The sequence below is a fragment of the Siniperca chuatsi genome, linkage group LG8, assembly GCF_020085105.1.
Source record: "Siniperca chuatsi isolate FFG_IHB_CAS linkage group LG8, ASM2008510v1, whole genome shotgun sequence".
Classification (NCBI taxonomy): Eukaryota; Metazoa; Chordata; class Actinopteri; order Centrarchiformes; family Sinipercidae; genus Siniperca; species Siniperca chuatsi.
Window position 1 is genome coordinate 25,546,299 of NC_058049.1, and position 23,662 is coordinate 25,569,960.

The 23,662-nt window shown below is 41.5% G+C and overlaps 2 long non-coding RNA genes across 2 annotated transcripts; both read left to right on the top strand.

Annotated features, from left to right (window-relative positions):
- The first annotated feature begins 1,693 nt into the window (after nt 1-1,693).
- LOC122880608 lies at nt 1,694-3,720 on the top strand. The gene is made up of 3 exons (XR_006378982.1): nt 1,694-1,753; nt 1,918-3,498; nt 3,594-3,720. It is a non-coding gene; the product is annotated as an uncharacterized LOC122880608 (long non-coding RNA).
- Nucleotides 3,721-10,153: 6,433 nt separating this feature from the next.
- LOC122880681 lies at nt 10,154-17,195 on the top strand. The gene is made up of 2 exons (XR_006379006.1): nt 10,154-10,232; nt 17,110-17,195. It is a non-coding gene; the product is annotated as an uncharacterized LOC122880681 (long non-coding RNA).
- Nucleotides 17,196-23,662: the final 6,467 nt, after the last annotated feature.

The following is a 23,662-nucleotide window of genomic DNA, read 5'->3' on the forward strand; positions in this document are numbered from 1 at the left end:
GAAACATGAACTTTTCCTTGTTTATCTTTAAAGGGGCGGTTCAGCAAAAAAAAAAAAAAAACATAAGAATACTTACACTCAGTGGACTAAGTTATAGTTTGCACTGTCCTGATCACCTGAATCCATCTGTGCCTTTGTCATAAGCTGGCTGTAATTTGTTATGTGGACTGTCCCTTTAATGTGCAGCTGTGGAGCCCGGTTTACACAAGTGGAGAACTTCACCATCCTGTCTCTCAACCTGGTGCCGGGAGATTCAGTCCAGGAACTGCTCCAGGAGTCCCTGATGGTAAAATACACCTGTCCTCCTTCAGTGACATCGTCACAAAAACAAACACTCACACACACTTCAGTCACACACACCACACACACGTGCACACTGTCTGTTATCCATCACGAAACTGACAGCGTGTTGTCTCTGTGCTGGTTTTCAGGAGACGGACTTGGAATTCAGGTGTGACTGCGGTGCCAACACATCCAGCCAGCAGTCCACCTTTGCGACCCTGCCCAAGTGAGTGACATCACATCCAACACTGGGGACCTGAAAGGACTATACCAGAGCGTTTCCTCCTTAACTACACATCACGTTTACTTTCCATATCTGCTGAACGTTGTACAGTTTAAGCTTTGCAGATGTATTTTCATTAGTTTCCATTCATTTCGTGTTCAAATCTTGCATGATAATGCAATTTAAGCACAGACTGATCGGAAAAGTCTGAATTACCATGTTCAGTGTGAAAACCAGCAAATTTCAACTAGTGCTGAAACGTGTAGTCGATTAATTGATAGTCATCATGTTTGAGTCATTTATAAAGCAAAAATGGCAACAATCTTTCGGAACCAGCTCATGTTTTCTTCTTTTTATTTCCTGTCCACAGAGTGCTGATACTGCATCTGAAGCGTTTTCGCTACACTCCGCTCCTGCAGCTGGAGAAGCTGAGCGACCCAGTTGACCTCTTCAGGGAGCTGCTGGTGACCTCCAGCCAGGTAAGAAATACCTCACCTGAGGTCAAATACAAAGTAAAGATTCGGTCTGTGTGTGCTGGTGTGTGTGTGTGTGTGTGTGTGTGTGGAGCTAACTGTTAACTGTGCTCCTTCTCAGGCTGATGGTTGGTACAGTCTGGTGAGTGTCATCAGCCATCTAGGCACCGAAGGGAACAGAGGTAAGATAATCACCTTCTGTAGTCCTCCATCAGGTTCTCAGACACATCGTACACACATGGCTGTCCATCAGAGGCAGATACATCTATTGACAGTTACTCTCCTTATTATAACGGAGCAGCTTTGAATGAAATTGTTGAGTTTTTTGTTATTATTTGTACTGAAACTGACCAGTTGAGTGATGCGATGAGCACTTATTGCTCATTGCTATGGCCCTGAGGGTATTATACTTTTTTTTTCTCATCGTGCTGCATTCATTATTGTTGTTAATGTAAAAGTAAAACATTACATGTTGTGTAAAAGATTCTGTTATCGTGGGAGAGAGGGGAACATTATAAAAAGTGTCATATTGTTGATATTTGTTGAGTTCCAAATCGGTTAACCTTCACCACCTCCACTTGTTGAGACACCTAATCCAACGGTGTTTGTTTCCTGTTAGGACACTACGTGAGTAACGGGTGCACCCAGATGCAGAGCTGGATGACCCCGATGACCGCTGGCTCAACTACAACGATTCAAATGTCACAGAGACAACCGGGCGCCCGTCTGCAGTCTGCGTCAGCAAACCGCCTACATCCTTTTCTACCAAAGACGGGTAAGAGGACGACGCTGTCACGTCCTGAAGTCAAACCGACTCTGATGTTGTTTGAATTTAACGGTTTACCCAGACAGTGAGCCCACAGACATTTTCTTGTTCAGAACAAGGTTGGTGAAATCCACCGACTCTGTACTGACTGACTGTTTTGCGTCTACTCTCAGATGTAGAGCAGTCTGGCGATGGGGGAACATGATCGATCCCAGGTGAGCGGCCACGGGAACGTCACAGGTAAGTGTGTTGTTTCCATCTCTGTTGTCTTCTTGCAGGTGGCGAAGGGCGATGGTGGAGGTTCAGGACAGTCTACCAGCTCGTGTCGTGGCCTGGAGCAGCAGGAGTTCCCCCAGCCCTCAGGAGGAGGGGCCGCGTTCAGAGAGCCAGGTTCCTCCCGAGGTTTCTTCCTGTTAGAGGGAGTTTTTCCTCGCCGCCGTCGCCTCTCAATGTGGACCAGGCAGAATCACAACTCGTCTCCAACGTCCTCAACTGGACAGAAAGTCATCACTTTTATTGTCATCTGGAGATGAGTTGGTCTGTATTAACTTGGCTTGCTCTCTGGGAAAGACTGTGAATAAAAACATACTTGAATTAAGAATGTTTTCTGTGTATTTTATTTGCTTTCACTTTCATTTGAAGTCTTTATGGTTGAAATGGGGCTCAGCGAACAATAAGTTTCATCATTTTCTCCCATAACAATTGAGGTCCCATATTTGAACACTTACAGTTATACGGTGTCTATACTGTTTATGTGCCTATTAAACACTTCTGTAATGGTGCTGATTTGATGTTCCCCTGCTTTTCTGAGGGCCTCTTTCTGTCCCTGCCATACAAGGTCAGATTTTGCTGCAATGTGGAAGTAAGCATTGCCGTCCAAAGTTAAAATATTTTTTCTCCTGACTCTCTTACAACCAGGTTGATTGTGTGCGTGAGTTAGCCGTTAGCCTGCACACTACAGCTAAGTGTCCTTACTCTTCAACACAACTGCTTACAAAACTTTGTCCTGAACACAAGTTTGTTTCCACTGTCTTCCCCCACAGACAGCTCAGCCGAGACACTGCTAGTGATGCACTCACAATATCTAATCCACCTGAATATAAATATATTATGTAAAGTGCACAACCTTCCGTGTTCATTTTTTTGAGTGCAGTTTGCACTTGTCTCAATGGCTCACCTGGGAAGAAGGCAGTGAGGGGGCGGGGTTCTGCATTTACTACCAACGACTACTGGTTATCCGGTTTCCAAATAGAAATCGGATCAAATTCTTGCTGGCTTGTAAAGCTGGGAGGCCATCTTGTTGTGGGGGAGCAGGGGAAATGGCAGTATTAAACAACTTCATATTTTCAAAGCTTTTATTTTTCACCTCCTAGTTTATGAAACAAAATGCAATCGAAACGCATTTTCACGATATGGGACCTTTAATGTCTGTCTTGAGAAAAAGAAAATCCTCCACACTGCTCTTGCTCAGCATCACAATTTATTGATCATACTAACGTTTTGGTCCCTCTGGACCTTCGCCCTGTCCGGCTGTGCTTTTCCCTTGTTTCCTCTTGTTATCAGCTGTTCTCCCCTGCCTTGTGTTTCTTGTCAGTCCCCAGTGTGTAGTATCTGTGTGTGTGTGTGTGTGGCTGGGCATGGCGCTCCAATCATCCTCCTCCTCCTGCTGCAATCACCTGTGCTCCATCCAGTAATCAGACTCCGCAGTATATCTACCCTCCAGTCTTCACCAGATCGTTCAGCTCACCAGTGTGGTACTACCGCTACGACCTACTCTGCTTCTAGTTATCCTGTTTTTCCGTGTTCCCTTTTTTCTCGTGCCTGACCTTGTTTTTTTCTTGTGCCTTAGGTCTACTCATTCATTGCCTGCCACCTGTCCAGCTTGCCTGCCTGCCCTGCTCTCCTGTGAAACTCTGGATCTCTCACTCACCACTTCATCCGTCATTCCTAAAATAAACTTTTTGTTCATTTCGTCATCCATCGTCTGAGTCTGCTTTTGGGTCCCATAGCTACTGAACTTTAATACATCAAGAGTGTTGGATGTGCAAATATCTCTTTTAAATACCTTTAATGTATGTAAAACAACATTCTCTGTGTTAACTTGAGGAAGAGTGAAAGAAAAAGAAAGAAAATGGCACAAAAATCAAAAGATGAAAGAAGGGTCCAGGTGTAGCCACAACCCTGTCTCCTACAGATTCTGTTTATATGCTATCAAGTGATTTTGCCTATCACATTTTGGAGGAAACTTTGTTTTTTTTTTCCCGGTTGACAAAGTGTTACTTTCTTGTAACTCACAGAAGTTGTGTGGGAGAGGACAGGGTTGATGGTGGGTGCGCAAACCTCAGTTCACATCCTGCATCTCGCGTGTGTTTGGGTTTAGGCTACTAAAACACTTCAAGATTAAAAAGTTGTATTTGTCGTTTATAACTTAACTTTATTTATATATCATCCAGAGACAAGATGAGAAAATCAGAAGTTGATGGTTCTAAACAAAGACAAAAATGAATGCAAAAGTAGGCAAAAATCAACCAAAATGAACCTGGACTCCTGGACAAAAACAAATCCTTTTACAATAAAAAGATCCCTTTAAAATAAATAAAACGAACTAAAACTATCAATAATGTAATCAATTAGCAGATTATAAGAACTTAAAATCTCTATACACCTCCCCAATATCAATTGGTAAGAACCAATGTGTTCCTGCAAAAACATTTACATCTAAAACAAAAATCTCTGAATGTCACACAACATTTTAAACCTTTTCTTTACAGCAGCTTTTCTACTACATTAACTAAAACACAAACAATTAACTTAAGTGATCTGGCTCTTACAGTTGTAGCCTAATATAAACAAGATAGCTCGCTGTATTTCTCCATGTAGTACATGAGCCCAAATACTCTCACATGCACACATTGATTTTTTTAAAAAAAGCATTGCAGGCCTGTACATTGCTCAAAAACTTTGATAGTGCAACACAAACATTTAATATTCATGGATTTTTTTCACTGCTATTATTATGCTTTGATTTACTCATAATTGGGAGAAAATCATGCACAACGTTTTGGAACTGCAATTCACATAATGGTTTGGGAGATGTAAGGCCTTTTCTGACCAAACACGAATAATTCGTGCGAATAATTCGTACGTCAATTAAAAAATTTGAGCCCACCTATCTCTATGAGCAAATCCACACCGAGTCCGAAACCTTTGTATCTCGCCGTGCGTTTTTTTTTTTTTTTCTTCACAGCTGTTTCGATTTCAGGCGAATTTCGGATGCTGATAAAAAACGAGCCAACCAATAAAATCATGACTGTTTCTCTTTTTCTATCAAAGAATGGACAGGCAGGAGGAAAGCCAAAAAAAAGCAGCGGAAGCATATGAGCTCACTGGCTTTCCTTCAGAGAAGCTGACTGTTATAAACCAATCATTAAGCCTTGTATTAAACGACACGAATCACATGTAATAAACACATACATATGATCAACGCACTCTTTTCAATCCATGAATGAATGACTTTTTACAATTACACCGGGGCCACCCATAGGAAATGCGACTGTATACATCGTAACTTTTCTACACAGTATTGGACACTTGGAATACATGTTGGTTAATAAACCTACTGCTTCTTTCTTTTCTCTGTTTACTCAAACATTGTCGAACCTCTCAGCTCTCTCCGTCCCTCATTTTTTTGCGCCTCTTATCTCCCCACCTTTTCTCTTTCCCTTCCTCACCTACTGCCAAGCACAATAAGTATCAGTATATAAAAAACAAAACAGTTGAAACCATATGTGGTAAATGGACTGTACTTGTATTCACCTTATTTTCCACAACAATAAGGGTGACACAAGTGTGTTCGCTTTGTCATCCTACTTCCAGCTGAGAGGGACCTAAGCTAGCTAGCTAATAGACGATCACCGAAGGCTACGATGTCAAGTATTATATGCTCAGTTAGGAGCTGCCATAATAATTGGAGAGAGTAATTACAACAACAGAGTTACGATCATAAAGTGAAGAGGTCAGAGTGTTGTGGGGCATTTTATGACTTGCACCGACCTCCTAAAGATGAGGAGCGCTTGAGGCTAACGTCATGGCTCAAGGCGCTAAAAAGTAGTGCCCACCCAAGAGCCCATGTGTGTTCCTACCATTTCGTGGACAGGAAGCCGACAGATGAACACCCTTACCCCGAGAAAAGGCTGGGTTACGAGGCTCCGTTAAAGATGTCACGTCGGGTGATGAAGAGGTTGTCAGATTCAGGTAAGCTAGCTAGCTATGTGCTTGTTAGCTATTGAAATCCGTGCTCTGAATACATTTAAAGATCAGTAACGAGCAGTTAACATCAACTAAATACAATTAATTTTGCATATTATCATTTCCACCCCTATATATTTCATGTTTAAGATAGAACAAGATATTATAATGAGCTCCACCATTACAGTTACAATAGCTTTCAATATTCCTGTAAGTTACAGATATTGCAGATGCTGGTAGGCTAGCTAGCTACATCTGTCACTCAGATATTGATATTTTAACACTAGGGTGATTACAATAGAGTGAAATTAAGTAAAATAAGATTATAGATCATCCAACTTTACTACAATATTGCTAAATATAGCATAAAATATGATGAATGTGGTATACAGTATGACACTGGAAACAGAACATTAAAATAAATAAAACTAATGAATATCAGTTTGAATTGTGACGTGTCTTTTATGTGAAAATAACAGTAGCCATCCCATCGATGAAAATATCTCTACGCATACACCACCTTATAGAACCAGTTAAAAGATGAATAAGCTCTGACTTCTGGACTTTCAATATTATTCTTTTTATTATTAGTATTATTATTATTACCCTTCATTATGAATATGTTTTTACAAATCACTACAAGGGCAGATTAAATGCCATTCAGAGTGCAATGACTTCACACACATGCCAGACGTGGGTCATATTCACACACACGTGGGTCAGATTCATTTTAAATATTTAAAATAAAAAGATTGTGTGTGTGTCAAATAATACTACTGTATTATATAATACAAATAATACTACTGTATTATTTGACAGTCTTAGGTGATCTATGGTTTACATTCTGGCACGTTATCTCAAAGCCCGTAGAGTGCGGTAAATCAACGGTACATTAACATAACATTACCACAGGAATACCACAGGTGGGTCTGTAGACACCGCCTTAAATATGTTGTTGAGCTCTGAATATAGCACAGTTATCTCATTCATGTACAACAGCGATTTTCCGCTAGCGTTTATCAGGCTTGGTAACGCTACCAGCAGCTATGTGTGAAAGGCACAAACGGTTACGGTCACTACCTTGCCTATTACGTCATGGTTAGGGAGGGGCCACAGAATTCGGCTGAACTAAACTTTCAAATCCAAGCATATATACACACACGCATATATATATATATATATATATATATATATACAAACAGCAGAGGAAAGCCGTTGTGGTTGACGTGGCAATACTAAGCGATGGCAACATCAGGAGAAAGGAACATGAGAAACTAGAGAAATACCAAGGGCTCAGAGAAGAGCTGGAGAAGGCCTGGAAGGTGGAGGCAACAGTGGTGCCCGTGGTCATCGGAGCACTCGGTGCAGTGACCCCCAAACTGGAGGAGTGGCTACAGCAGATCCCTGGAAGAACACCAGACATCTCGGTCCAGAAGAGTGCAGTACTAGGAACAGCAAAGATACTGCGCAGAACCTTCAAGCTCCCAGGCCTCTGGTAGAGGACCCGAGCTCGAAGGATGAGACCACCCGCGGAGGGTGAAGGACGAAGTTTTATACAAGCTAGTTTTGAGCAGAATGTGTTACACACAATGTGTTTTGTTTGAAAAATCACCTGCATTAACATCATATGCCAACAAGAGTCTATTCTGATGATGTGTACAGTGCAAAAACATATAAAGCATTCCGCTTTAAATGTTTCAGAGGGCTACGTCAGAAATGGAAGCATTCAGTCTTGAGACCGGCTCAAAGCATACATGCAATTTAGGAACCTGCAGTGTCCAAAAATTTTTTTGAAAAATGAAAATGAATTGCATTGAAGTGTACTGCAACTCATTTCTTAAAATTCCACTTTGAGCCCCCTGGAAACACATTGAACTTTCAGTATGAATATTAAAATCGGAGGGAGTGTGAGTAGTTACTCAAAGCCATCAGTGAACTCTGTTGCTCTCTGGAGCCTGAATTAATGTCTTCAGAGCAGATCAGTTACATTGTGTTAATGTGTCTCCATTAGACACTGCTGCCAGCTCCCAGTATGTCTGTCTCCTTTACTGTCTGGAGACTGGAGAGAGGGAGCAGAAAGGACAGAGGATGTGACAAAAGATGGCAAGACAAAACCAAAGAGTGTGAAAGTAACGCAGAGGGAGTGAGACAGACAGAGTACTAGTGAGGTAGGAGGACGTCTAGACGGTTAGACAAATAGAGGAAGACACAGGACACCCAGAGGCAGGGAGCAGGGAACTAACAGAAAATGGACAAGAAAAGACAATGCGAGGGGTGGAAATAGAAAGCGGGAAACTGAAAATGACTGAGGGACAGATAAAGACAAGGACAGGAACGAGTGACTGAGACGGACAGAGAACAAGAGACAGCTCAAGCAACAGAGAGAATTAAAGGGCGATGCAGGAATCAGAGTGAGGCAGAACAGAGTGAGGGACTAATTTATTTAACGGGGTTGCCATGGGGAACAGCATCTATGATGAATGTGTGGGTTGATTATGCAACCAATTGACTATAATTCACCCAGCTGACAGAACATCATGGCCAGCGGTCCACAGGAAAGGCAGGCGTTACTGCGAAGGAAACATAGGCTGTGTATTGTTGTAAACACCCATGTGTTGGGAAAATACTGACTGACATTGACCAACAGATACAACATACAGTGACTGGGCTTATCAGCAGGGTAGACACCAGACCACGTCATTTTAATATAGTGGTTAAAAAGCTAAATGCTAACATGCTCATGGTGGATCCTCCAGATCTTCACTTAGTCACTTTCCTGCCTTCAGTGAGGTGTGTGAGGTCTTTCTGCTGTTTTTGACACTCTCTGTCACAGCTGTGACTGCGGAGCACTCGTTCAGCTTAAAATGTCCGAACACTTCGAGGCTAAGTGGACCGGCCATATTACGCTTTGAGAATGAACGAGCTGAGAAGTTGAACCTATAGCAGATTGTGGAGGACTTTGCAGCGCTCACAGAATGACAATCAGACAGGTGAGCCCAACAACAAACACACTGTGATGGTTGTTACTCTCTCTCTCTGCAGAGGAGAACAGCAACGTAGTGTTTTATTCTGTTGTTAATTCTATAAGAAGTAGCAGGTTATTTAATTTTTGTAATCTAATAGTGCTTGTTCCAACCCTGTGGTGTCCTTTTTATTCATTGTTGGCCATTTTTGTTTAATTCTCTGAGTTTTGTCCTCTTCTCTGGTTAATTCTAGTAAGGCTACACGTATGAAGGCAGTTGAATAATTGATGCTCATTTGTATGCACAGGCGGCAAAGTGCCGTCTACAGAAAAGGATTATATCGTTAGTTTGGACAAAGGGGCTCTGTGGTGTGATGTGTATGTTGACATGTTAATGTTCTTCTTTAATTGGATAGGTCGATCATATAATTTCATCATCATATACAATTTTTCTTTACCCTCCTATTTTTTAAGTACATTTTTACACAAAGTAATTTTAATTTTAGAGTAAAATATTCTAGTACTAGAGAGGTGGACACATCAGTGGCTGCTCAGTATATTCATGATTTATTTCTTCTTTTCATGACCTCAGCAGTGTACTGTAGGGGGATTGTTCTAGTTGCTAACGTTACATACACACCTAAGCTGAGCTAAGGTTGCATGTGGATAGGCATATAAATACCTGAGCAGGGACGCTATAGGCATCGCATACATGTACTTGCCACTAGGGCTGGGTGTCGTTTAAAAATTACAATACCGATACCAGCATTAGCTGCGTAAAATGCCACCACTCCTACACAAATACATTTTGAAAGTGTTGTTTAATTCGTGCGCACAAGATAAGCGTAGCCGACATACAGAGAGCGCAGCGCAACAGACCAGCCTTGTTTATCAGTGCTGAGTAATGGGGAACGTTAAATCTGACGGACTGTGAAATAACAGTTTGAGTCAAGGATAGAGGTTGTATTAGGGCTGCTCGATTATGGCCAAAACCATAGTCATGGTTATTTTGGTTAATATTGAGATCACGATTATTTAATACGATTACTCATTTACTTAGGAAACATCATGCATTTATTGAACTTAAAAAAAAAAAACTTGTCTTTTTAGGGCTGACCCGAATGCTTCGAAGCTTTGAAGCTTCTACCGTTGCCATGGTAATCGATAGAAATAAAACTTGATTAACTTTAAACGGCATCTTTAGACAGCAACACAGTGCTTCCCCTGGGTTGACTGCCTGGTGGGGCGGATGGGCCCCACGCAGCGGAGGAGAGACAGGTGAAGTACTCGAGTCGAGACAACTCGTTATGTTACATAACGCTGAAATGCAACCGCGGAGTTCTGTCGGGAGAGGCAGTGACTTAAACCAAGACTGAGTAAGAAAAGTATAAATAAATATAATTTATATGTAATTTGTTAAGCTATGAGTAAAGGAAAAGTCTGCTAGCCGCTAGGCTAATTTATGCAGTGCCAAATGCCATAGGCTTAAGCTAATAATGGTGACTAGCAAATTATAGCAGTTTTCACCCCCGCCAGCTGGACTGAACATGCCACAGCCTGGCTGAGAGTGAGTTTGGGCTTTTAGGGAGGGGCGAGAGTGCACTCCCGTAAAGGAAAGAGGTGCGCCGTATTTATAACACAACACAAAACGAGAGCATCATTGCAAAGCGGAATGAGGCACAATAATCGTTTTATCTCTATTAACATGTTTTCATAATCGTTGGAAGCCAAAATCGTAATTAAAAATAAAATAAAATTAATTGCCCAGCCCTAGGCTGTGTTATACAGCTCTTCATTGTGCTTTATTGTCATTATGTGTAGCTCTGGTTGTCTGTGTTTTTCTTGCAGTTGGTTTGTAAAACAAACAGCCAGCGGCGGTGCTGCTGATACAGCGGAATGTTTCCCCCGGTAAACACACCGACCTCTTCGGCTGTGGCAGTCCCTCCTGCCCGGCCTGCCTGCTGCTCCTCCGGATGCCCACTTCGCCGCCAGAGTGTCTCTGGGCTAGGCAGAGCGGACAGGCCGGGGCTCCGCAGGGCGGGCTGCCACACGCTGGCACACACCACACACCGGTCCGGGGCTGGGTCCGGGTCCAGCCCGCACGAGGCGAAGAAGTGTCCGGTGTGTGTGGAGGGGCAGCCCACCCTGGAGACACCAGGCCGGTCTGCCAAGGCAGCGAAGCGTGCGCCGAAGTGACCGCGAGAGAAGCAGCAGGCTGAACTGCCCACTCCGTTAACTGCTAGCTGCTAGCTGTAGCTGCGCATTAAATTGACGATTGCTTGCGGTTTGTATGGTGCAAAACCATGCAATTTTTTTTTTAATTTCTAGATCTGTGTACAAAAAGGATCTAACATACTGTAGGTATTGTTTGACTGGAGAATATGACGATGATACAATGCCCTGAGTTGCCTGTAAAATGATGAAACAAATGCTAAACATCAATACAGTCTAATAGCAGTGCTTGTTAGCAGTCCCTCATAAATCTCACATTGGCCATGCTCGTGATTTTCAGATTTTTCTGTGTCATGATCTGAAGATTTCTGGGATACTTTATTGATCCCAGAGGAAATGTGTCTCTTTTGTCTGCTGTCATCCGCAGCAACATCAGAGTACATTGGCTCACAGAGGATTGAACCTGGGATTTAACCAGCAGGGCCTGTAGCTATTGTCTCTACTTACATTTCAGTTACAGCCTCTCGCAATCCTTTTGACCAAAAACTATGGCGCTTTAAAAACACAAACAGACAGATAAAAGCCAAAATTCTCAGCACCTAACCAAGTACTGACGTAATGATGGACAGAATTTAGCCAAGATATTGCAAGAAAAAAAGACTTAACTGCAATAAATACTATCTATGCTATTATCACTTCATATTCTTTAACTGTGATAATTCACAATATAATACTTTATTCAGATTTATTATGAAATCCATGTATGGGTGGCCATTAGCTTTTTATCTTGATGACACACCATTGTGAGAAAGTGATGAAATGTTCAGTTTTGTTGACTGTGAAAACATTTTTTGACCTGACGAAGATCTGGCTTTGATTGAAAAGTTGTCTTTTGTGGCTTGGAGTCAGTGTGCATAATGCTGCTTTTTAAACAGCCTCGCACCTACATAATGTGCGTACAATTACACTCGTTCAGTTTTGTTGACGGTTTTTCAATGTGTGTATATTATTTTATCTTGTTGTGTTCTCATTTGTAAGTTTTTGTAGCACAGGGTTTGAACAGCAGATAGATTTACTGTTACTCCCGGTAGGTTTAAGCGTGCACACAATGTGCTCCTAACTAACATTACCTGTAACGTTAACTCTATTGGAGCTCGTTGAACTTCGAAACATTAGCTAGCCCATCAGATGGCTTCAGGAGCCTCATTTCGAACATTTCGAGCCCATCATCTGTTAGCTTTTGTTAGCGCTAACAGCGTTCACTCTTATCCTGCTGTAGATTTATTTTGCTGCAGTGCTGTTTAAACTGGGTGGTAGTATTTTTTTTTAAACTTCTGAGTTCAGTCCCAAATGCTGAAATACCTGTATTATGAATACAGTTTGAGTACACTGGCCTGTGGCGCACACAGCTAACCCCAACCCTTCTTCAGCTCAGGAATAATGGTGACAGAGTACAAGCAGAGAAGAGATTTTGCAGTGAGGCTTCCAGGTAAGACTTCATCAAGCCATGCAGCTTTTTCTGACGTGTTGCTAGCAAAAGCACTTCATCTTCAATGATGAAGATAGCTTTGGAGCCTCTGCTGTCTAAGGAATTGTGGGTAGTTTGGTGGTGGAGAGGAGAGCTCACTGTTGCCAGGAGGGTTTGGGGGAAAAGAAGCCGTTAAGTCTGCTGGAAAGTGAAGTGGACGGCAGCCTCCCGGAATATGGGTTCTATTCATTTCTGGGCCATCCACTTTACATTTGCGAAAGTGAAAAATCTGTCCCACAGTTTTAGGTTGGAGAGTCTAATCTGTGATGTGGAGATAAAAAAAAGAATAAAGGATTCTGTATCCTCCAGGATAATGAGATAGTGGATAGCCTGGATTTGTCCCTGATATCACTCCAAAGTAAAATAGGTGCCTTTGTATAAAACATAACCCATCCATTAACCGAGGGCCAAAATGCGTTCTCCATACAGATTTTACATATTTAACACCCAGCAGCAGAGATCCATAGGTGGTCCTCTCCACAATAGAGGTGTCTCTGGTTTTAACATTGATGTAAGCACTTCCTCAGGACCTCTACGCTTGTGTTAGTGTGTGAGTGTGTAGCAGGTCATTGTTGAAAAAGAGTAACGGCAATCCAAAGTGATGTAAGGTCACTGTCAATGAGAGAAAGGCCTGATGCTATGACAACCAGATATGATTATGGAGCACCAGAATGTTCATGTTATAGGTAATTACAGGAAAAATGAGTCATCTAAATGGAAACACATTTGTAATTCACGGCAGCTCTGTTTATCCAAGCAATGTGTCGTGTTTAATGATGATAATAAGAAGCATTTTCCTTTTTAAAATATCCACCATGTGTAAACTGTAACAGGTGCTTCTGCTGTATTAATGTTATTGAAATTACTCGCTACCTTAAACTGTTAACATATAAAATAGGAGCATATTATGGTGCAGAATTAATGTTAGAATATTTTTTGGATTAACAATCAGGTAACGTGTCTTTTTTTTTCCTATTTTCCTGTTTGTATAGTGTTTCCAAATGAAACATTTCATATGATAAACATGTTTTGATGCTGTTGCACATACAAAGAAAAAAAAACTAATCCACAAAATAGTGGTTTCTTTCATCAGCACCTCATGAAGCTTATGTAAAAATGTAATTATACTGCGGTGGGGTGAGACTCAAGGCAAACAATGCATTGTAAGATGGTGAATGCACATCTCTTTCAGCAGTGAATGTCTTTTCATTTTGTCAGCTTTTCTTCGCCTTTCTGAGCTCATGTTGTTAGCAACAGAAGGTTAACCTGACACTATACTGGATAAAATGGGAAAATAGCAAAACACAGGCTACAGATGAGCACAAAGGGAAAAGGCTTTTATCCAAATTATAATATACTGATGTTTTTGTTCTTCTTGTGTGTTGTGCACTTTTAGCCACACCAGCAATGTGTGGTGTACCACTTTGGTCCAGACTGAAATATGACAAAATAACTGTTTATTGATAGCTTGCCATGGAATATGGTTCAGACACTCTTGGTCCCTAGAGGATGTAACCTAAAATATTTGATGATCCTCTGACTTTTCCTCTAGCACCACCATGAGGTTGACGTGAGTTTTTTTGTGAAAAGTCTCGGCAGCTATTGGATTGCATGACGTTTGGTAAAGATTTTCATGGCACCCAGATGATGAATGATGATTGAAATTATCCAGGGAAACCTCTCTACTTCTACGAGACGGACTGGTACAGTGTTTGGCACAGACATTCATGGTCCCCAGAAGATGATTTCTCCTGACTTTTCCTCTAGCGCCACCAGAAGATCTCTCATCTAATATCTACGTGACTGTCACGTACCCTTGATGCCTCTCATATCAGTCACGGAGCGCTTTCCGTTAGACGTCGCAGTACATCTGGGAGTCGAAATAGCCGGCTCTCGGAAAGGAACGGAGCCGTAAGATCCGGCTCCCTTCAGAGAGCCGCGATTCCCATAACTACCACAAACAGAGTGGAACAGATAGCTTTATATGGCAATTACAGGGGTGTTGATTATGCTAATGATCAAATCTCACAAACATTTGTCAACATGTGGCACTCATCAGGCTGAAATGAGCGATTTCCGAGTTTGTACGGTTAAGAGAGTTTGGTAAATCCGAATGAGAGTTTTAGGATTAGAATATGGAGGAAAGAAACAAAAATGTTCTTACATGAGGCCCAGCGAGCGAAGGGCCGGGTTTTATAAGCTTGGTGGAGTCCTAATCAGGTGCCACCACATTAGGCTAACGTCCCTCACTGGGTGCAGGCTCCTGCAAGAGAGAATAGGTTAAACAATGCAGGCAGACAGTCGTAACAGGGTCGAAACCGTACTTTCCAGGTCATGAAACATGTTCTGTATATCAAGGAGGAAGTCAGCTGTTAGATGCCATTCCAAAAATGCACACCCAAGGCATTTTTTGTTTACATTGTAGGAATTCAGCTGACATTAATAAAGCAAAGTGACCCTGTGATAAGATCAAAATGGAGATTAAGTCATTAATCACCAAAAATAGGTAGCTTATGAAAAATACAAAAGAAAGCAACCCAATGATCAAAGCAAAAGGAGTCCAAAGGGGAAAAAAGTGAAATTGTTTTTTAAATGTACAATCACCATAATATAACAATCCTTTTATTCATTAATTTACTTTTTTTTTGCCAAATCACCCACACAACTGAAATTATGAAAGTATACACAATTGATCTATTTCCTGTTTATTCATTTTGTTTTCATTAAGTAAGGTGTCTTTGCTCACCAATTCTTACCTCACTATGCATTCCATTTCCATGCTACACTTTAGTTGCAGGGGTCAGAAGCCTAATTAAAATGCGATGTAATGCATGAACAAAGATCTCTCTAACAGTGAGAAACAACCTTGATGGTACAGCGTGGCACACAGGCCGGTGTGAGCGAGAGAAAGGAGATGTAGAGCTGGAAGAATGAAACTTGATGAGAGATGAGAGTTATACTGTCCAACCCACGTTGTAGGAGAACAACTGATGCAGTATGACTGGATTCTCTGCCTTTTCCCCTCTCCCATCAGGTGGCTTCCAACCAAACCAACAGGAAGCTTTCACACGTTTGAAATCCCACATAAAAGGAAATTTAGTCTATGCTGTAGCTGTTTGAACTGCAAGGATCAGGCAGTATTATTCAGGTTAGAGAGCAGTAACTACGGAGAGAGTGAAGTTGAGAAAAGGGGTTTAAAGTTTGTGGAGTGGCCAGCCAATTGTGTAACGGATAGATAAGATGTAATGCCTTCCTTTGACATCTATTTAGATGTTAGTTTGCACCGCTAACTGAGAGTAAACAAGTTTAGTATGGCCTATTTGTTGAGACTAAATTATTTAACTGGCTATCAATTTCCCCTTTTCGAAGGGTGGGACACGCGGTGAATTGAATGTGAGTTCAATTCTGTCATTCAAATAAATTCTGATTCCACCTGCTCGCCGGAAATGAGTGTAAATCCGCTACTTCCTCTTAATGCCTTTACTGCAATATCTGAATGCCTTTGAAGCAGTTGCACCTACGTAACATTATACAATAACAAGACAACACTATTTATTATTATTAACACATGATGACATGTTAAAGAATATAGCACACCATAACATTTGTAGACCAACAGCTTCATTGAAAAAAGACACCCTTAGCATTGCTGTGCTGTCACAGATGGAACTCCAATTTGGCCTTTCTTATAAGGAAATCCAGTTGTTTGAAATCTGCATCGTTGTGTGACTTTGTGTTTTAAAAAAAAAAAAAAAAAAAAAAAAAAAAAAAAAACTCCTCCTGAACTGTAGGACAACCATTTCTGAACGTTTTGATGCCATTTTCTCTTTGGCCAGTGAGCGGCCAGCCCTCCATGCAGGGATGTCTTCATTGCTCGATCCCGGTTACTTTCCCAGAGTTAGACTTGGCAAGCACGCTTTTGAAATCGTGAAAATCAAGGACGACTCCTCCTGGCTGCTTCGTCACCTCCTCCTCCTCCTCCCCACCATGGAAACCCTCTGCTCCCATGTGTCCTGCCTCAAAATACTTAACGGTGATGTTTGCAACAGCGGCTGCAGAGCTGTTCACAGTGGTGGCAAGGGTAGTGGGGAGGCAGCAGTTTTTATTCTGTACATTGCAGTTGTCTGCCCCAATAGACCACAAGCGTTATGTCACGCTCATGTTTAAGGGCACTGGTGTGTCGCTCTTCTGCCTTCCTCCCACCTAAACCCTCGTGCCAAATGACAAATGCGCTCTCTCGATGGATTTTTACCTGAGGTGGCAAAGGTTTCACGAAACTCCAAAATTCTTATTGTGAAGGCTACTGTCTGCACCCCAGGCATGCGAGGCAGCATTATCACCTTTTGAATGTCAACACTTCTGATGGAAAAATCAGACTGCTCCTTTTCAGCATCCACCTTGTAGTGCTGCCTCGCTAAACTCCGTTTCCTCTTCTGCTCTTCCCACTTGTCACAGGATGGATTGTTTGGAGCTTAGCCATCTTTACTAGTCTCCCCCTGGTGCTCAGTCTTCATGTGGGAACAGCCTGCTGCTGCTGCTGCTGCAAAAAAAAAAAAGAAGCTCACACTCCTCTGCGACCAGCTTAGTAAAGCTCAAGTTTTTCATCCTTCACTGCCCTTCGATACGACTGACAGGAGCGTGGCGTCATGGTTTCTGATGCTAATGTCAGATGCCAAATATCGTCGATTTGGAGCACGCTCTCTTTGATAAGGACTGACTGTTGGATTAAAAGACTTGATGTGCTCAAAGAGTGGAGACATGCTCAATTTGTTGGCAGGTGTGTGTGTGTGTGTGTGCAGTCATGTGGAGGAGAAACACAGTTTAGGGTGGTGTTGCCAGTGACTGAGATGATCATTTTTAGGGTGGTACACCAAAGTTGTAAGCAAGAATGTTTGGCAGACCTCCTGTTTCTCTCCTCCACTGTCATGGAGAAAGTATTTAAGCGACTGCACGAGTAGGGGATTTTCCTGTAGGTGTCAAAAATGGCTTCTCTTGTGTCCACTTTTATCTTTTTTGGTACATTTCTTTTTACAAATTGAGCCACATGGCTTTCCTACTTGTGGCACCTTTTTTTCTCTGACCTTCCTCTGTTGGAGCAGCTGAGGCCGTGTCATGCATATCGTAGACCACATCATCCTTTTCAAAAATGTTCATAATAGTCATCATCATAAGTTGAATCTTCTTCTTGGCTCATACGTGCCTTCAGCGTGTCGATCTGGATCGTCTTTTTCAGCGTAAAATCAGAAGGTCCTTCAAACTCTGGTAAGGTATTAGCTGCCCATTTCCCTGGCCACTCTCAGACTCCATTGAAGAAAATATTCTTTCCTTGTGATGACATGATCTCTGCCAGTTGATGCAGTCTGTGCTTGTATCTGTCTGTTTACATTCAAATCATTTTCTATCTATGTAACTATTTCTCTGCTGAAAGGCGGTGGCAGAATCTTATGGCTGGGATGCTATAGGAGATGTGGAGGTAACAAACTCTCTGTGCACCGGCTCTTCCAACCTGTTTTCCTCTGGATAAAGAACACCGTTCGAAACACTGAGTTTCATGTGGTCCTTAGAATGGAGGAAGAATAAAGCGTGACACGGTGGAATATATTAACCAAATGAAGTAACCAATTTACTTTCTTTGGTATATTTACCATTTGTACTCAGGTCTTCATCTGAACTGTCAAAATGGTAAATCGTCTGTTAAACCATCCAGAGGATACTGGTGCGCAATTATTGCAGACAGCAATCAGTCTTGTTTTTTTTTGTTTTTTGGTGGGCCACCGCCCGTCTTACATCGCTCTCTTCTGATCTCTGCATTCACGCTTTTTAAAGCCAGTTTAAGGTTCTTCCACAGAGTCTAAAATAGGGAAATATCAGTATGTGATGTCACAAACATCTGAATATGAGAAATGTGAAGTACTGATAATAATGAAGATTGTTGTATTGTTCTTGTGGTTCCATTTTCATTTGTATTGAATTGACTGCAAATTGCAGCCCAACCGCTCTTTGTCTTTTGCTCAGTAGCAGTAGTATGGGTTTTACTGTCAGTAACTGGTTGGTTTGACACAATTTGCTTTAGTAGCATTTTTTCATACTCACTAACGTTTTTTGAACTAATGCTTTTTGTATCTGCCATTGTTTTGGCTCTAGATTCACACCAGTAATGGTCTTTTCTATTCCATTCCGGGTTTTTATGAGCACCAATATCAGACCAACAGCATGTGCTCATAGTTAACCTGATGAGGCTTAACCCAGGTGTTCTCATTTAGTCCCACTTACTCCACTCCAGGGGCCTCATTTATAAAAAATGTTTTTAGATTTATACTTATACTAAGATCATAGTTTTATTAAAAACTACTTATACATGGTTTTATGCGAGAGTCATTTTTATAAATGAGGCCCCAGGACTCCATAGTCTCTGACTAAACCAAATTTAAGCCACGTTCATGAAAGCTACTTAATTTTCTAGTTTAACTAGTACACATTAAAGCCTACTCCTGGCTTAATCTAAGCCTCTCCGGCCCTCTGTATTTCAAATGTAGCTTATCCACAAACCATCTGAAATCCACTGCAGTTACTGCTCACCCTGCTAAGCTGGGCTAGCTAGCTAGCAAGACAAGTTTAGCTGCCGTTACTTTCTCCATTATGATTAGATTTTAATTTAGCATCTCTTTGAAAGTGTCAGCCATGTTTAATTGGTGGGTTTTTAGCTTGTGGATCAATGACTGTGGTGCCAAGTCATGTTCACAAAGTACCCACCATTGGTGTGTGCAATCACGTGCCCATAGGGGTTTTGTAGCGCTTTGCGGGTGGAGTCATTGTACTTGTGCAACATCAAATGACAATGTTTTTCAGTGAGTGGAGTTCAATAACTACACCATCAAAGTCATGGGTAAAGTCAAACAACATGGAGTGGGAGTTGTATGTGTTTGAGCAGATCGGTATCCGCAAGTTTTTCAATGACAGGAAACTGGCCGTAACTTTAGCTCTAGCTACAGCGAGGTAGCTGTAGTGTTTTGCGTAAATTGCTAGTATGTTTTGCTGTAGTCTGAGATTATTTACTGCTTTTATTGATTATTATCATCCTTACCGATCTCTGAATGTTTTCTTTGAAATGCCAGCTCCACCATAATGTTCCCCCAGGACAAGGCCATGACTGTTGTTTGTTAGCTCTGTAGTAAGCTGTCTCTGTGACAGATGCAAATTTGTAGTTACTGTGTTTTAAATAGCTTTTTTTTTTTATTTTCTCTGCAAGAACATTACAGCACTCTTCTTTCACTGGAAAAAATGTTGCCATGATATTTCATTCAGCTGCATCTTTTATATTTTGAATGACAAATTAACTTGAACTTGAAAGTTTGAAGGACTTCATTACCCAGTAACTCACTGTTATATTGTGTATTTGTGTTTTAATTTATCAAGAGTCTAAAACCCCAGTTTCAGTTAGTCATACAGAGCAAATTTATGGTGCCTTATTTAATGAGGTTGAAACCCTCTTCTGTGATGGAGCCTTGAATCATGATTTAGGCTAAGAAATAAGTGTATTTTGAACTCAGTAACCTTGTCTCCTGCAGCTTCAGTGTAGCTGCATTTTGAACTAATGAAGAATAAACTTTTATTATGAAAACAAGCCACCTTTTACCAGCTGTGTCACCCTCAAGGAGGCAACGTTCTCATCAAAATGTCAGTTTTAATGACGCTGTTTTCTTTATCAGAGGTACAAGTACGCAGCAACTCTTTTAAGTCTTAAATAGCTGGTGGAAAGCAACAACCAAAATACTCCAGCTTCCTCAAATCCCCTCCATCAATCCCTACTTCCCCACATCTCTGTTTACCTCAACCCCCTGTGAAAAGAAAGACTCACACAGCAAAAATAAAACAGCATCGCTGAAATATAGTTCAAATACACCAACACACACTGCTACAGTACTTTATCCATGGTGTCTGGAAACCTCGTAGCATCAGTTTTTATTTCCTTTGGACTGAAAATGAAAGGTAACGTTAGCCCCTCACATGTATAGAAAATGATTCAAGCCAGCCCTGTGGTAATGATTTGTAAAATACCCCCATTGCAGAGGTGCCGGTGGGGGAAAATTGTCATTTTTCTCCATTTTTGAAAAGTTTCTGTAGATAAAAGAGGATTTTGCAGGGCACTGGCATTATACACTGAGTCCTTTTTGCTTCCCTGTAGTAACTTCCTGTGTCGCCGGCCGCCTGTCTCTCTCTATCTACCCACCTATCTATTTCCAGCTGCATATCTCGCGGTAGCAGTGCTTTGCTGAAAACTGGCATGAATGCTCAGTCAAAGCACCTTTGGCAAACAAAACAGCAGACAACAACAAAACCAAACTTCCCTTTTTTTTTTTTTTTGTACCTCAACTCCCCAGAAAGACAGAGCAACAGAAAAGACAAGGGAAGAAAATACGAATATGGAAACACTGCCCTAGACAGCAACCCACTTTCACCAAATTCAGCACCACGAAACCTGTCCCTCCTCTGTTCCTCCTCTGATCCCCGAAAGGAAAAAGTTAGTTCCTCTTCTCTCCCGAACTCTTTTTCTATTCTCTTTGCCTCCTCCACAGTGAGGTCAGAGGGCATGGTCAGCTACAGAACTGCAGCTCTGGAGCTGGGAGGGATTCGGTGTGATTCAAGGACGCTTCATTAGGATGGATGCTTCTGGTATAGCTATGCTACACTGCTGCCAGTCCTGTAAGCTGTTACAGTAATAAATCCCACTTTCTGTAAACTATTATGTCCAAGGCATCATAAACATCATTATAATTAGAAATCAACAGCATGATTTACATGTGTTCCTTCTATTTTTTATGTAACCCTGCCCATAGTGCTGAGCCTGCACTATGTAGAGCTTTCCTGAACTGACTGTACTATGAAACGGTACATGAATATGAACATGTAGAATATGTATCAAAAGAGTAGGCTCTCATCTTTTCAGTCATTGTAATTTTCAAAAAGAACATCCTGTTGCACCCGTTTGCAATATATGTCACAGCGTATGCACGTATACTTTGAAAACGTGCTGTGTTCTCCTAGCTTCAAAGCAGTTAGGTAGTCCAACAAACATATTCCGAAAATCTTTATGTACAAAAGCGTTACGCGGATCTAACAATTAACACAAGTCAGTTTACTTTAATTTAGGGAGACACCCACAAAGTTGAATGTTAAATGGATAAATTGGCTTGGTGCTAAGGGATCCTGATGTCCAATTTATTGTTCAACTGAAATCTTAAAAACATGGTGTCTCCCTACCTATAAAGCATTTAGGCAGTTACAAATCATTTGTAATTAATAATCATTTATTTTTGACAGCCTTTGTCCAAATTCATAGCAAGAGTCAAATGATACATTTGTTTTAATTTAGGCGAAATTTAGGTGAATTTTTGTTCTGCAGTTTGAGTTTGATTAAAGCATATATGAATGTGACTGAAATGAGTTTAGGTGGCTTCAACCATCAACAAGCGTTTGTACCATCTGTTTATCCCAGTACCGCCCGATCATTACCCCCGCCTTAAAGGGGAGGCGACACGCATTCTTATTTCTTTGCCACAACTTTGTCATGCAGGCACACGTTCAGAAGAAAAATAGGGAAAATAAATTCTAGGCCCAGTGGTGATTCAGACAGAAGCCGGACGTACAGGACGGGTGAACACCTGCAGATACGAATGTCGTAAAATATTTGACCCAGTTTTGTAAAGAAATTTTAAGAGCAGCTAGAAGTCTATTGAAGAATAATGAGGGCTGTGTCTCCACATGAACACTGGCTTCGTATGGGAATCCCACAGTGAGGTGTTTTTTCTCTCTTTTTTTGAGGACTCTCTCTCTCTCTCTCTCTCTCACACACACACACACACACACACACGCAGTATTTTGCTCTGAGGGCTTCCTAAAATACATTCTTAACCCGGGACATACATGCTCTGAGGCACCAGGCCCATTGGTCAGCTTAGACATTTAACTTCATCTTTCTCTCCCTTTCTAGGCTTATGACAGTCACTCCATGTTTTAGCCGGGCATGCAATATATTGGTTCATTTCAGGACACATTATGATACTCAGAAGTGCCATTTGGCACATACAGTGAGTGCTACTATACAAGTTGTGGTGACCTACAAACAGCGTAACTAAACTAAGAACTTTCAATGAAACCTAAGCACTATCAATTTTAGGTCTGTAGAAATAAGTGGTTGTGATATTACTATGCTGTCCACAGAGAGACATTCTATTTTAGACACTTTTGGAAATTATGAGTGCTTGTTCATCCAGATGAAGTTGTTGACAGGATGGAACCTTGCTGGGTGGAAAAGTCTGCTTTTCCATCAGCATCCTCTGCAGCACTCTGCTCTGCTCTCCCCCCTTCTGGGATTTGCACTCGCAATCCACGCTTTGTGAAACAAACTACCGATCTGTGAACACAATGGAAGAACACACTAACTGAAATGGAGCTGCATGAAGGAGGACGCCCATGTATTGAAAGCCTTAACTTACATACATAACATGCTTATATTTTGACAATGCCGCGGTTGCAATGAGGATGAGCACACTGAAAAATCAGGAATCTTCTTCTTCTAATTCACAGATTACTAAATATCTTTACTGGACTAGACCCCTGAGCCTTCGTCTGCTAAATTTTCCCACTTTCCTGTCTTAATCCTGAAGCCAAAAAGTACAACTCCAGTACAAGAATAGCTTCAGTGGGTTTTAAACTCCCATTAGACACCTCATCCAAAACACTCAATGTTGATTGGAAGTTCATCCAGCGACAATCGGTTATTTGTGCTTTAGCGACCACTGTCAATTATGCTTTTGCATAACACGCTTTTCTACTCCAACTTCCGACTTACCAGTTCGAAGAAAATACACTGACAGAAACAGCTGAGCAGTCAAGGTCTAATGGACTCAAAAGGCAGTGGTGGGACTTGAAGCCTTAATCCTGCACCTTGGACCGCACCTCCACACTACCTGCGGGAACACTCTCACCAGTGCCACAGTCAGCTGTT